Source organism: Fistularia commersonii, chromosome 10, assembly GCF_037954325.1.
Source record: "Fistularia commersonii isolate RoL2024-O1a breed Wild chromosome 10, RoL_Fcom_v1.0, whole genome shotgun sequence".
In the NCBI taxonomy this organism is placed as follows: domain Eukaryota; kingdom Metazoa; phylum Chordata; class Actinopteri; order Syngnathiformes; family Fistulariidae; genus Fistularia; species Fistularia commersonii.
Genome location: NC_141293.1, coordinates 6269122 through 6283759, shown reverse-complemented (window position 1 = coordinate 6283759; position 14638 = coordinate 6269122). Strand labels below are relative to the sequence as shown.

Below are 14638 nucleotides of genomic sequence, written 5' to 3'. Positions count from 1 at the left end.
TCTCCCTGCTGGAGGACTATAGTATGTACAGCTTCAATAAAACCACGGCCTGGTTGTCATCCGCACTTGCTGCCAAGGAAAGCCGACTTGTCGACAAAATCATTTACCAGATTTATTTTTTATTAAATTAGTTTCAGCCACAAATGGAGGATAAAGTTTTAAAAAAGAATTTTAAGTACAAAAAGTACATTTTGTACTTAAGTACAAGTTTGAGTTAAACCGATTGGGTTGGGGAAGGAGTTCTCTTGGCTTTACAAGAGAACATTGTCTGCTGGTGGGTGCAAACAAGACCTGCAGCACCTTCTAATTATTCAGGAGCTGGAGCAACACCAACCAGAGCTCCTGGTTTCTTCAATAAACAGGAACTCATCTCTTGGTTTCAGTGGTCCATCAGAACCATCCTTGACAGTAAAGAGTGGAGCCCCCTGACCAGAACCCCAACCCTAGTGTAATCACACAAACGGCGCCATCAGGCCAGTGTGATGGAGGAAGAAGAATTGGCTGCAGGTCTTTGGAGACTGAAGAATACTGCTGGGGTCACCAGAGCACTATCAAGGAGAAAGAACATCTCCAATGTGGTCCATTGTGTTTTATTTAATGCATCGTTCGTGGTCTTTGTCCTTCAAAGAACCCTGGTCCAAGGCCTTGGAGGGACGGTATCAGGGTGCTCCTGGTGAGGCGCTCCACTGGGTCCCTCATCTCCCCTCCGCCATATGATCCTTATGTCCCACCTTCAGCTGTTTTTAACTTCTTCCAGCCTGCAACCCTGGCCTTTCTAGGAGCCATTGACCATGTTCAGCCCTCCGCCTCCACCTCAGATGCCGTCCCACCTAATTCTTCAAAGAGGTCACAACTGGTACCAGCCAGTTAGAAGGCTATTTGTAATATGAAGAACTATCTGTGGGCCTTGAACATGCAGAGGTAAACCATTGTTGAAGAAACCTGGCCTTGATCTCATGTTCGCAAACCTTGGTCCTCCTACGCTGACCTTTCTCCAAAAATCCTAGAGAGACTAGTTTAGGTGCCATTCAAGTGTTTTCTTGATGAATTTGGTATCCTGGAGATGTTCTGCACTCCTGAAGGTCTTCAATGACCTCCTCCTGGCATGGGATCCTTCTGCTCCTCAATAGAATGTTGATGCTATGAACCACTGGAGTTCAGGTTGCCACTTGCAGGACCTTGAAGGAATCTTAGTACCTGCCATATACAGTACACATACATACGTGTATATATATGTTGACTACTACTGGTACTCATATCCGTTAAGAGCAGCTGCGAATGCTGCTGGCTAGTGTGACAGATAATCAATTAACCGATAGATAATCAATAACCAGTAATTATCAGGGATCAGCTGTGTGCTTCTATATATAAATACATACATACAAATACATACTATATATACATGTACTTGTGTGTATATATATATATATATATATAAACATACACACACACACACACAACCATTCTACCATACACACATTTATACAAATTATACATATTTATACAAAATACATGCACGCATACATATATTCATGAACAGAAATTCACATCCATCCATACATACATACATACATACACATATACATGAATATACATACATGCATACGTTGATACAAAGGCTTCTACACAGAAAATCCACATCCTCCATCAGACCCTGAACTCTGTATCCCTGATGGAGTCCCACCTCCACCTCAAACTTCTCTGTTACACCTATAGGGTTTACACCTACTGTGCCCCATCTAGCATACAAGCCCTGCATCAGTCTAACATAGCTCTCTTCCACTCCAGACTTCCCCATACAGTATCATAGTTCCTCTCTCTGCACCATGTCTTATGCTTTTTCTAGGTCTACACTGCAGCTCCCTCTGACCTTTTCTGTACTTCTCTACCAAAGCAAATACTGCATCTGTAGTACTTTTTCTGGGAGTGTAACCATATTGTTGCTCACAAATGCTGACTTATGCTCTCAGTCTAGTTTCCACTACTCTCCCCCATAACTTCATTGTAGGGTCTCATCAACTTTATCCCTCTATAGTTGCTGCAATTTTGTACATCCCTCTATTCTTAAAATGGGCATCCACTCACTCTTCTTCATTCCTCAGGACTTCTCATTCTGGAAAATCCTGTTGAATCATTGAAACAGAAACTCTATTACATTAAAATGATGTTTCTCCAGATTAGTTATGTTCATCCATTCATAGTATGAGGATGAAGGCTCCAGTCCTCCTGCAACAAGGACTGCTCGGTCAGTGAGATGGCTTTGTTATTGTAGTGTTCTTTAACCCTTGTGTTGCCTTGCGGGTCAAAAGTGACCCACTACCATGTTTAGCTGTAGAAAAAACACCTTAACCTATTTTTTTCCAACTTGAAATTTTATGACTTTCCTAAAGAGACCCCATCATTAGAAAAAGTGATACTTCTTTTTTGTTTATGTTTCCATGTGGCCTGTACACCACAAGGGTACAAAGATTGTCTTATGGGTCATTTTTGACCCGTAGGACAAGGGGAGTAAACACAATGTTAAGATTGCACGAGGGTTAAATAAAGTCTGCCTTATCTGCTCCTGACCCATGGATGGGGTGTTAGGGTGAGTCTGAAAATCCCTGGATATGATGAACATGAGATCTTTCCAAACATAATCTTGTCAAAGGCAAAGACAACTGGATCCTGGAGAAAGTTCATGAGGTGAAAGCTAGTTTTTAAGCAATAGGAGCCCCCAGTTTATAATGCCTACATACTTTCCACTGGGAATTTGATCAAATATTTGTATCATTCAAAACATCCCTGTGCAGAGGGTGGGCCTGGTCTGTCTCTGAATGTTAGAATAGAATCCATTATTTAAAAGCTTATTTCAATTTTCAATATATATCATTAAATTGTGGGACTAGGGCTCCTCTGGGGCACAGCAGCTGGAGTGCGAGTCACAGCTATTATCAAAGTTTCTGACGATGTGCAGTTTGTTTTATTTTATTTTTTTTTCATGCATTTACTCGCCAGCGCAACAGTGACATCTCGCGGACGCTCACGTTCTGAAAAACGACTTTCATCTCCGAACAGCTCAGACCTGGACAGTGAACAACTGTGGAAAACTGAGGCAAGCCCGCATTGCCTCACCCCCACCCTGCTTCCGTGGGTGGACGTGGAATAAATAAAGAAATAATGTGCTTGATATTCCTCGTTGAGTGGGGATTGATGATTGAATTGGAATCACAAATCTGAAATGAGTATATATATACATTAATGGTGCCTAATGTCGAAGTCCATCCCGACCAAGTGTTGGACTCACACCGATGATATAACAGTTTTTCTTCTCAAGCGTTCCCACCCTCTGATGGGTGTATGAATCTGTTTGTCAAGTAAAAATATTATGCTTCCGCTTTTACTTCAAAATATAATAGCCAAACCGACGGTTTTAATCTCTAGACCAGGGGTCGGCAACCCTTAACACCCAAAGAGCCATCTGGACCCGGTTTCCTCGGAAAAGAAAACACTGGGAGCCGCAATCACTTTTTGACGTTTAAAATAAAGGTATATATTGCTTTTCATTACCTATACACTTTGTATAAACAAGTGTAAAGTGTGTTGCTTCTGAAATTCACAAAGTATTACGGAAAAAAATAAATGTTATTTATGTAATGAACTCATTTTGAGCTTTGGGCTTTCAGAGCGTGTAGCGGAGCCTTGACCTGAATTTCAAAAATAAATGGGGAAAAAAATCACAGTGTCAGTAAACAATAAAAAATAAATATTTGCATATTATCTTCATAAATATTTATTTTACGTGGTATATGGGACTTCTGCTCCTGGACTTCTGCGCACAGCATCTGCAAATCGGGACTTTACCGGTTGGCGGGTATACCGGCTTCCGCGAGTATGACGTTATTTTGAGCGGCGAAAATAATAAATATAATTTTATGTAATATTTCAAGATCACAATAATCTTCCAACTTAGAAATAAAAGTAAAAAAAGGAATTTACACAAATGAAATACACTTCAATTAAATATTTATAATTTATTTTCCCAAGCCACTCGGAGCCGCAGTGTAAAGATGAGAGAGCCGCATGCGGCTCCGGAGCCGCGGGTTGCCGACCCCTGCTCTAGACAAATAATTGAAATACACAACTGCTTGAAGGGGATGTTGGATAATTAATATATCAAAATATCAACATCTGCCCTTGTTGCTGTTCGAAATCCAGATCAGATCATCTGGAGACTCTTTGACACCCAACAACTGACGCTCCGACAACCAAAGGAACATGAATGAAAGGCAAGTTCTGATGATCTCAGAGCCACGAAAACCAAAGCTCACACATTGCAGACTGCCAGGGGGAAATTCGACCCAATAAACATATCACATTACAGTGGTAATAGTCACTGATGCTTATCGGTGTAGGTTGGGATGTTGTGGGATGGAGGTTGAAAAATTAACCTTTGCTTTTGCTGCTTGATTCAAAGAAGGCAGATGATCCGATTCCAAACTCATCGAGCCTTTAGGCCACCTTTACAAGAGAATTGGACGCATCGTTCCATTGGATGGATGGATATATATTCAGTCAAAGAGTAATAATTCCTGGTTGTACCTGCATTTCCAAATAATAATTCTCTAATAACAGAATACTTTATTGATTCCCACGGGAAGCTAGTTATCTGAAGTTGGCCAAGAAGCTTCCCAAATACATTTGAATGTTTTTGGGAAAGAACCACTGAATCACATGGGCGATACATGATATTTGCACATTTGTGGATTTTGTCAGTCGTCATTCAGCTTTCGCTCTGATTAATACAATGTTTAGCTATATCAAAAGTGAATTCAGGTGGACTTCTTGTTGACGATCCTCTGCTTTTCACTCCGCGTCGATTGGATTTAAAAGAAGCATCACAACATGGCACGTCAATGTACGAGACTTTCTCTTGGCAGCGCGCTGGCCGCCGGGAGCCAGATGTGGACTTTTATTTTGAAGAAAATACTGTCAGTATTCCGGTTGGATTGTCGTGAATACGTGGACTTGATGTCTGCTCCCGGACTGCAGGCTTGCGCCACTTGATGCCCACACACACAAACTCTCTCTCTCTCTCTCTCTCTCTCTCTCTCTCTCTCTCTCTCTCTCTCTCTCACGCTCCCGCACACACACGTGCACGCGCATACGCACAGATCACGCACGCACGCATTCCGCCGGTGACGACTCAGACGGACGCGGACGTGCGTGCGGACGTATGTTGCGGTGCCTCAGCTCGCCGACTATGCGCAGCCCAGCCGGAGGTAAGCCGCCTTCCGCATGACTCACGCCGGATCCGCGCTCTGGTTTTCGTCGTGTGTGGACGTGGACCTCGTCCCGTCCCGGTGCCGGTCCTGGTTCCGGATTCGGCACGGAGTTCCATGCATGGCCGCAGATGTGCCGGCGCACGGGGACGCGTCAACGGACGGCCGAGTCAGGCGGTCGGTGTCGGTCTGGGGGTTGCCGGGGCAATGGGCAGCGCGGGGACAACCCGGGGACCAGGGGAGAAGGTCCTTCTGATGAAGGTCCTAACCGCACTGAGATGTTTGACTCCGCTATGAATCCACGCTCGCGTCCAGCCTCCCAGATGTTCTCTCCGCGGTCCTCTGTAGATCATCTCCATGTCTGACCGAAGTACGGCTCAGTCGGATCTGCTAGCTGACCGGTGTGAGGTCTGCAGAAGGTCAGGTGGAGCTTGAGCCAGGTGGAGGCTGGAAGCCCAGCCGTGCAGGAGGAAGGAGATGTGACCACCTGCGGCCCCGGAGAAACCAAGCAAGGAAGCGTCGCGAGATTGTTGGCCTGCGCGCGCGCGCGCACGCACACACACGTACACACGTACACACACACACACACACACACACACACACACACACACACACACACACACACACACACCTGCAGATGGCGGAGAAGCATTGAGATGGGGTGCAGGTTCTGTTTCTCTTTTGGCCTCCACACGCTTCTGGCCTCTTTCTAAGTAGAGAAGAAGCTGCTGATGGTCTGAGAGCAGTGACTCTGGAGACAATTGAGGTGGAAAGGAAACCTGTGGAATTGCGAACCTTCCAGGAACCTCTGAGTCTGGACTGCCTGATGGTGGTGGAAACTGTAGAAGAACTTTTCTGTTTCTATCGCAGGGTTTAGTGCACCTCTGGGACATCACTTTCAGGGGCTCTGTCTTCAGCTGCTGAAAGGACAAAGATGCCCTTCTCTAGGTTTCCTCCTGAGATGGGTCTGAAGCTCCTGGTCCTGGTGTGTGTTTTAGAAACCACCTATATCTACGTCAAGATGTTTGAGTCTCATCATCTGGATGGGACTGGTCTCTGGTATGGTTTCTTCTCAGGTCTAGGTTGTGTGACTCAGACGGTTCATTACAGGCTCAAGCATCCCGTCCTCTCCTCCTGGGCCAAATCCATTGGCTGCTTGGGGTGGGTGGTGCAACAAGAAGGTGGAATCCAGCTCTGCAGATAAAATGATAGATTTTGATTTCTTTTGCCATTTTCGGAGAAACAAAAGCTGCCTCTTGTAAAGATGGAGAAGATCTTGGATGGAGAGGTGGTGGGAGGGAGCTCAGAGTAGAAGGTCTGAGGAGAGGAGAAGGTTTGGATGAGTTTGCAGTCGGTCTGGATCCAGATGGACCACAGTCTTTCGAGTTCATCTGCAAAAAAACGAAAAATGTTTTCTGCAACTGAAAGCTCTGCTTCTGATGTTGGTCGGAGATCATTTGGACCAACCCCCTGTCTGACGTTCTTCACGGCATCTGCGGGCACTCTTTCTGAAAGGCCAAGCTTCTTTGTGTCAGTAGGTCCGAGCTTCTTCTCCCAAACTCCTCTTTTCACCAAAAGGATTCAGAGTTTCTTGTCATTTAGCCAGAGAACACCTTCCTGAGGGTTCCTGAGATGATAAAGGTCAGACTTCACCATCCCCTGCGGCAGATGGTTGGACGGGCTGCTAGAAGAAGAGCACAGTCAGTAGAGTCAGTGCAGGTTGGATGGACAGCGAAGAACGGCACTGGAGAAGAGGACCTTCAGCTGCATCTGAAGGTCCTGAGGTGGAACACTGGTTGGCTGCTCTCAGATGTTCAGGAGGCTGCTGGCCATTGAGCAGAAGGAGGTCTTCAGTTGTGAAATTCCATGTTTTCAACTCCTGAAGCTCTGTGGTGGAGGGACGAACGCTTCATATCAGGTCGTTGGTGATGGAAGCAGCTGTGTGTGTGTGTGTGTGTGTGTGCGTGTATGTGTGTTTGGCTCCTGCAGCTCCTAGAAAATGTTCAGGAACGAGGCTGTTTCTTGGAGCGCTCAAACAGCAGAGGAACCAGGGGCTGTGGGCCTTCTACTCCTGGAGCCATCTTAGCTCTTCAGGGTCTGCTATCTGTTTCACAGTAGCGCCTGTGACGTAGGTGGCTGGCGGAGCTCATAAGCCACGTCCACCTATAGTACTAGATACTACTTGCAGAACCAGTGCCGTTCACTGTTCAGATGTTTCCTTGAGATGAAATTAACTGAAGCAGCGAGAAATGGAGTGACCAGGAGGTCCAAGCTCTTCTGTCCTCTTATGCCTGAGAGGGGTCTCCAGAGCTTGCAGAGGAACATCTACATTATGGACCAGAACATGTGTGGAGTTATTGGGGCTCTTCACACAGTGAAGCAGTACAGAGACAAGATAGAAAGACCTCAGCCATCTGATGGTCCATGGCTGTTATTCCATGAACACTGTGGCAGCTTCCACCCCCATGGTGTCCATGTCATCTTCTACTTCTTCGCTGATTGGTTGTTTTTGAGAGTGGAGATCATGGTGCATGTCACGGCGGCCCCTTCCATGGAAAAGTGAAGAGTGGTAGCTGTTCTTTGTCAGATGTCCTGCCCAACTCCTTTGAAGTAATCTCCACCAGAGATCTCGGCATCACAGACATGGACCTCCATTCTGAGCAAACCTGGCAGAGGTTAAGTCACCATCCATATGTCCTGAAGGTCTCATCAGTTGAAAGCTTTGTGGATGCAGAACAACCAACCAGAGATAATGGGCTGGTGGAGGTTCTCAGTCATCAAGGTCATGGTCAATTCTTGTCAAAATCGACATTCCTCCAGACTGTTCAGTTCTATACTGAAAAGCTTCACAGATGAGAGGAGATACTTCTTCGGGAGAAAATCTAGTCTAGTTGCTACAAGAAGAAGATTTTGACAAGAATCAACCAGAGATGAGTTTCAGTCCAGCAGCTGGGTTTCAAAACCATCACATTCTTTCCCATTATCAGAAGACCTTCTGGACATAAAGAGAAGGGCTGTGAATGCAGGACCAGAACCTTCCGGTGATCCAGGAGTTGCTCCTTGAAAACCGTCTTTATGGTCTTGAAGTCTCTTTGCCTGACAAAGAAAGAGGAAAATCTTCAGCTTCCAAAACCAGTCAGTGGACGAGAAAAACCTTCTCCAGCATTTGTCTCTCAGCTGCTAGCAGAGGCCAGAGACCATGGTCGGGCCTTGGTTAGAGGATGTTCCTTGATTCCTCTGGCTGTGCAGTGTGTCCCCCAGACGGGATATTTCTGTGCAACGCTTTGAATAAAACATCAGGACAGACCCTTTTTATACATTGGTCTTCACGGAGATGGACTTGCTGCCCTCTTCTGCCCAGGGTCTCCGGAGCTTTCTGCTGCTTCAACCCTCATCTGTGGCTCAGTTAGGCGAAGGACACCTTTTCCGAGGAGGCAACCATAATGTGGCAGACTCCAGGCGTCAGATATTTCACTGGCTGAGATCCTGAGAAGAGGAGGAGAACATCCACCAAAGTTCAAGTTCAGAAAGAGAAAAACACCAGCAGATGTTTCCTTGGTCATAAATGTTTTGATGTCCTGCAGCATTCAAACAAAACATCAGCTGAACTTCGACCCTGCTGAAGATGTGGTGAACAGCCTTCCCCTTTCATCAGAAATGACCCTTCACAGCTGAGCTAGTGAGAGGACAAACCCTCCATCAGAAACAGGTTATGAAAGCATAACTTTTCAAGTTCTAAATCCTCGTAATCCATTGTCACACTCGAAGTGGGTGGATGGGTTCAACAGGAGTGTGTGTGTGTCTTGTGTGTGTGTGTGTGTGTGTGTGTGTTTGTGTGTTGTGTGTATGTGTTTGTTCTAGGAGAAAAAGATCTCTGTGCTGATGAGGACCTGTGAGTCCATGTTGAGGGTGAAGGAACATCCAGGTCTGTGTTTGTACAGAAACCTGAGCAGCTTCTTCTCCAGAGCTGGATGGTGGCTGTAGCTTCAACTGCTGCTGTGAACCCAGGTTTCTCCCAGGGTTTCTGATGTTTTTACCAGCAGAGGGTGTTGGTCCTTGCCTGGCAGTGGAGATTCATGACCAAGAAGGTGGTTGAGCAGGACAAGGCTCAGCCATTGCTCTCTGGCTCTGCCAACCCCCCCATGTCTGTGAAGGCGTGGATCTTCACAACATCAGTCCAGAGCTGTTGTCTGGGAAGGAGTGTGCCTGGCTCTGATCTCTCTCTCCTCCCAGTCTGCCCAAGTGTTGTTGAGCAAGACGCTGAACCCCTACCTGCTCCCCTGCCTGCTCCTCAGGCGTCTGGCATGAAGGTCTGATGGCAGGGTCTGCTCACTGATGTTGTGCTGCTTGTATAACTTGGTGTGTATCAGTGATCATTGATTAGGTGTGATCCACTCATGGAATGTATGCTGACAATCCCTCCTGACCTCCACCACATCCTTCAAAGGCCATCAGTGACCATCAATGACGGTCAATCTGCAGATGGATACTGTCTCCTGGGGATGTAAGACTGCATTCCAAGCGTGCTGGTAACTTGTGTTCTGGATAGACCTCTGCTCTGGTCGGGCTTTCCAGGGTTTTCCAGGGTTCTTTGGAACAGTCTCGTCGCAGCTCTGCAGTGGAATTATCAAGAACATTCAGAGAACCGGGGTTAAAGATTCAACATGGGCCCAGTGTGGGTCCTACAGACAGGAGGCAGATTCTGGTTGCCTCTTTGCCCATGACGGGTGGAGGACCTGGATGGGTTCTCCTCTGTCCAAGCAGATTGTGGGGAGCTTCTGGCTCATAGGTTCTAGGGCTGAAGGACCACCTGCACAGCTGAGGACAATCACAGTCCAGATCCAAGTTCTGTTGCATCAGACCTTTGGCCCTAAAGAGTCTGGCTCTTTGTTTCTTTGTGAACCTCAGAAGCTCTCCAGCGCTTTAGTGGCCCAAAGTGTCACACAGTGATTCACCAGACCAGAGGAGATAACATGGACCTCAGGAGGAGATATTGTCTTCAGCCCCACTGTGACCTGGGAGGAAGTGCACTGGATGGACGACAAATGCATGACCGATACTTGTATTCATTAGAAACTCTGCTGAACACCATGGTCTCAGAGATGATTCAGATCTTTGCTGGAGGACTTGGTGCCTCAAAGTTGATGATCAGTTGTCACGTCAGAACCTCCCATCCAGCTGAGAGGCGCCAAGGACAAGGAGCTGCTGAGTCTTGGCTTCTTTCTGATGGATCTCTTCTGTGGGTCACTGATGTTCCAGATGGCTTCGACAAGCACCTTAATGTCCGTGTTCCTGAGGCTGAAGATCTGTGCAGTGACACATCTCCAGAACTCCTCATCTTGCTAACCTTCTGGCTGTCAATCGTCAACCCACTGACCCAGCCGTGGGCCTTCAGGGCCTGCAAGGCCTTCTCTGCTGGCCTAAAAAAATATCTGAATCACAAACGTTAATTATATTTTGTCCATGAATACTTATTAAATAATTCCAAATGGTCTGTTCACTTCCTTGGCCTTTCTCCTGGTTGTGCCGCTTCTAGACATGTGTTCTCATATTAAAGCGTTTAACCAATCATATTTCAGCCATAATCTGTTGCCAGGCAGGGTCAAAGTTAAAGGAATCTGCCTGGGGGGGGGGCTGCACAATCTGTTATGCACCCCCTTTACGCAAAAAATAAGTGTTGATAACGCTGTTGCTTCAACCAATCAGATTTTGAGTTGGCAACATCAAAGCCCTCTAGCAGGCTACAGCAACATCAGCGTATTCACACCCTCTGATTGCATAGTCAGAGGGTGGACAAGTGCATCTGGGAGGAAAAGCGTACTAACGAGCTGCAAACAGAAATATAGTTGTGCTTGTTTAATATCGGTTTTGTCAACCCACAATGGCTGCAGGAGGAGAAGAGACGGATTTAGTTACTGATATATTGTTAAAGCCATTTTCTTTTTGAAGAAAAGCTGGACATAGTAAAGAAAGGTCGTGCAACTCCTAAGCTAGCGAACCTGTCACAACCAGGAAAAGGATTTGTCCGACATTTTCAAGCCACGAACTCCCTGGCAACCCCTGGCTCACAGGCTCCGAGGTACACTGCAATTGTATTGCTGGGAGTGCTTAGAGCTGAAGCGCAAGGATAATCTCTACGACAGAATAATTGAACTCTATTTGAGGAAAGAAAGGAGGATGGATTTTGTCTACAAATGATCAGAATTCTGGTGAGTAAAATGCTGCTATTTTCCTAAAAATACTGCAAGTTAAAAGGTTATTATTGGTGTTTTTATGTGTCGCAGCTGTTTGAAATAAAGGCATTTATTCTGGCTACTGTCCGTTTTTGTGGCTCCCGCCACGGGACCGAGCTTTGTGTGTGTTCAGATTTCATTCAAAAAAACGTCATAATGGTCAGGAACTGATCAAGCAAGAATGGTTTATTCAAAGTCAGGAAATCCACTTACGAGATATCCCGGGCCAGAGATATCCCAGGCTAGAATTAATGTCACCCCGAGAGGATCATTCACTCTTCTGCACACCCGCTGAGACACGTCCAGCGCATGTGCAGGTGTGGAGGTTCGCCTCAATGGTCGGGTTTATTTCCTAATAAGAACTTGCTTTACACACTCTTGGAATTTGGGCACTTGGGGTGCCGGGCCGCGCCCCTGACAAAGCTGCGGGGTGTGTGATCGATTACGCGTGGGGGGTGTCAGTGGAAGAGTACAGAGTTGGGCATCCCTTGGTCGTCACGTGATGCCCCCCCGCGGGCAAATTTGAACTCTACACGAGTTATCTATCTGCGATGCACCTCTCTTTATACTGCATTTCTGCATAATTTTTTTTTTTTATAGCCATAAAGTAACTATTGGGGGGTGAATTGATTCGGAGCACCACTGAAGGCCTAGGTGTAAAATGCATGGCCCACCACTGCACTGACCTCTCCAATGGGAGCAAAAGTGTGGATCCAATCTCAGCAGCTCAGGAGAGGACATATTACCGAGGGAGACCAGACTGGACTTCACATGGAACTCCTGCCTGTTAGGAACAGACCTGGCGGAACAGGGAAATGTGAGAACATTGAGGCTGAATGTTCTGTTATGCTGTAGGCAAACAGATGGTCTTCTCCAGGAGAGAAGGGGTTAAACCTGAAGGCTCCTGCAGCAACGCCCCCTCTGAGTGGAGCTGCTTCCTGTATATGTGTGTGTGTGTGTGTGTGTGTGTGTATGTGTGTGTGTGTGTGTGTGTGTGTGTGTGTGTGTGTGTGTCTGTATGGTTTAGGCCGAGGGCATAGATTAAGAGGCTGTCATGGATTATGATATCAGACCGTTGAGATGATTAGGTCCCAGAAGCTCAGCAGACGCCATCCTCCTTGTGAAGAACAAGAGACCGCTTGATCAATGTAGAAGCTGATAAATATGCATCAGGGACAAACCCTGCCCTTATAAAGGTCACTTGGATGCAGAAGTTTTTGGAGGAACGTCTCAAATTATGACACATCTCTCGCCCTTTCACTCTTATGTGGACCAGATCGGCCAATGACCACCGAATTCCATGTCTTCAGGGGGCAGACTGAAGGCCAGCTGTCATTGGGAGGCGGGGCTTCACCTTCACAGGGTAGCTTTCGATCACAGAGGTCCAGCTGCTTTGATCTTTGAACTGCTTGGGCCTTTAACTAAGATCAGTCTGAACATGAAGGTGAGCAGAGGAGAGCCCAGGACAACCAGTGGACTGTTTTGTTCATCTACAGCATCAGACTTTGGAATGGAGGCTGTGAGGAGATCTTTGATTCTTCTGTCAAAGACCTCCATGACTGCTGTTGTAGGTTCCACAGGTCTGCAGTCTTCCAGTCCAGAGTACTCGTTTTCACGTCCTGGTTGGTTTCTTTAAAACCTTAAGGGAGTGCGGATGGAGCTGGGGACTCGGTGGAAATGTTGACCTTTCCAGTGGTTATCCCCCTGGAAGGCTCTGTGTACCTTCAGCTCTCACACAAATGGTTGGATGTGGAATGCATTTTAAAATATCTGAAGACTTTTCTCTGTCAGAAGAACAGTAGAAACTCCATCCATTATAAACACCAGCCCAGGGCCTTGTTGTTGTTCCAGGTTCTCATAAGGTTCCTGGAGGTTCCCGCAGTAGCCCCTGATGAGTTGTTTGTGGTTTGTATAGAATATGAATGCCTCATGGTCTGATGCAGAGAGCTGGGCTCCAGCGCCGAGGTACTCCGGTTCTCCATCATTGACCACCATCAGAAGGAAAGACTGGTTTTGAGTCAGCAGGCGAAGGATTAAACCCACACCTGAGCGGAGCTGCTGCTCTCAAAGGTTAAACTGAGCTCAGCACAATTCTTTACGCTGTGCTTTCCATGCAGCTCCATGTTCTAATGAGCAGTCTGTGTGTGTGTGTGTGTGTGTCTGTGTGTGTGTGTGTGTTTGTGTGTGTGTGTGTGTGCGCGCGCGGACTGATAAGCATGGAGTTGGACATGGAGATGTAACATCTCATCCTCTGTGAATCAGAGTCACTCTTAGAATTTCATGAAATATTCCACACTTTAATTCACAAAGTAAGATATGTTCTTTTCTGAATAGAAACAGAATAGAAACAGCCTGGGACCTGCTGTGGACTGCTGCGGGAGCATCTCATTTTCTCAGAACATCTGTGACTTTTCTTACTACTTCCATCCTGTCCCTTTACATAAAGTAATAACGTGGGTAATCTGAGTATATATGAATACATCTGAGCACTTAAGTCCTTGAGTTCATCTGAGCACTCCAATACATCTGAGTACTTGAGTATATTTGAATGGATCTGGTATATCTGAGTAAGTCTAGATACATCTGAGTATATTTGAGTCCTTGAGTACGTCTGCATACATCTGAGTACTTGAGTATGTCTGAATGCATCTCGTATATCTGAGTCCTTGAGTGTATCTGAGTATGTCTGGATACATCTGAGTACCACCGAGTACCCAAGTACGTCTGAGTTTTCAAGAACCTGACTATGTCTGAGTACTCTAGAAGGAGGCAGTGGTACTGTGGTTCACCAAGTGCATGTTGTAAGAACTCCACAGCAAGGTATACTGTCCCCAACACTCACTCACTCACTCACTCACTCACTCACTCACTCACTCACTCACTCACTCACTCACACATACACACAGACACACGAACATAACCCCCCCTCCCCCCACACACACACAAAGGACATCTCTAACTGAGTCCCAGGCTCGTCCATCTTTTCCTCCTTCCTGGTTCTCTAGTGGTGGATAACAGCTGCAGCGCCCCCTATAGAGAACAGCTGGTGTGTGTGTGTGTGTGTGTGTGTGTGTGTGTGTGTGTGTGTGTGTGTGTGTGTTTTGTTGGTGAGGCCCAGCTGATGTGTGTTTGTGTGGTTTCTTC

General features: G+C 46.5%; 1 protein-coding gene across 1 annotated transcript in view; it reads left to right on the top strand.

The window, feature by feature from the left end:
* The first annotated feature begins 5172 nt into the window (after positions 1–5172).
* The window catches only part of dlgap1a (discs, large (Drosophila) homolog-associated protein 1a), a 41094-nt gene continuing 31628 nt past the window's right edge, over positions 5173–14638 (top strand). The window contains 1 exon segment of the mRNA XM_086153412.1: positions 5173–5261. The gene's annotated coding sequence lies outside the window, so the exon portion shown is untranslated.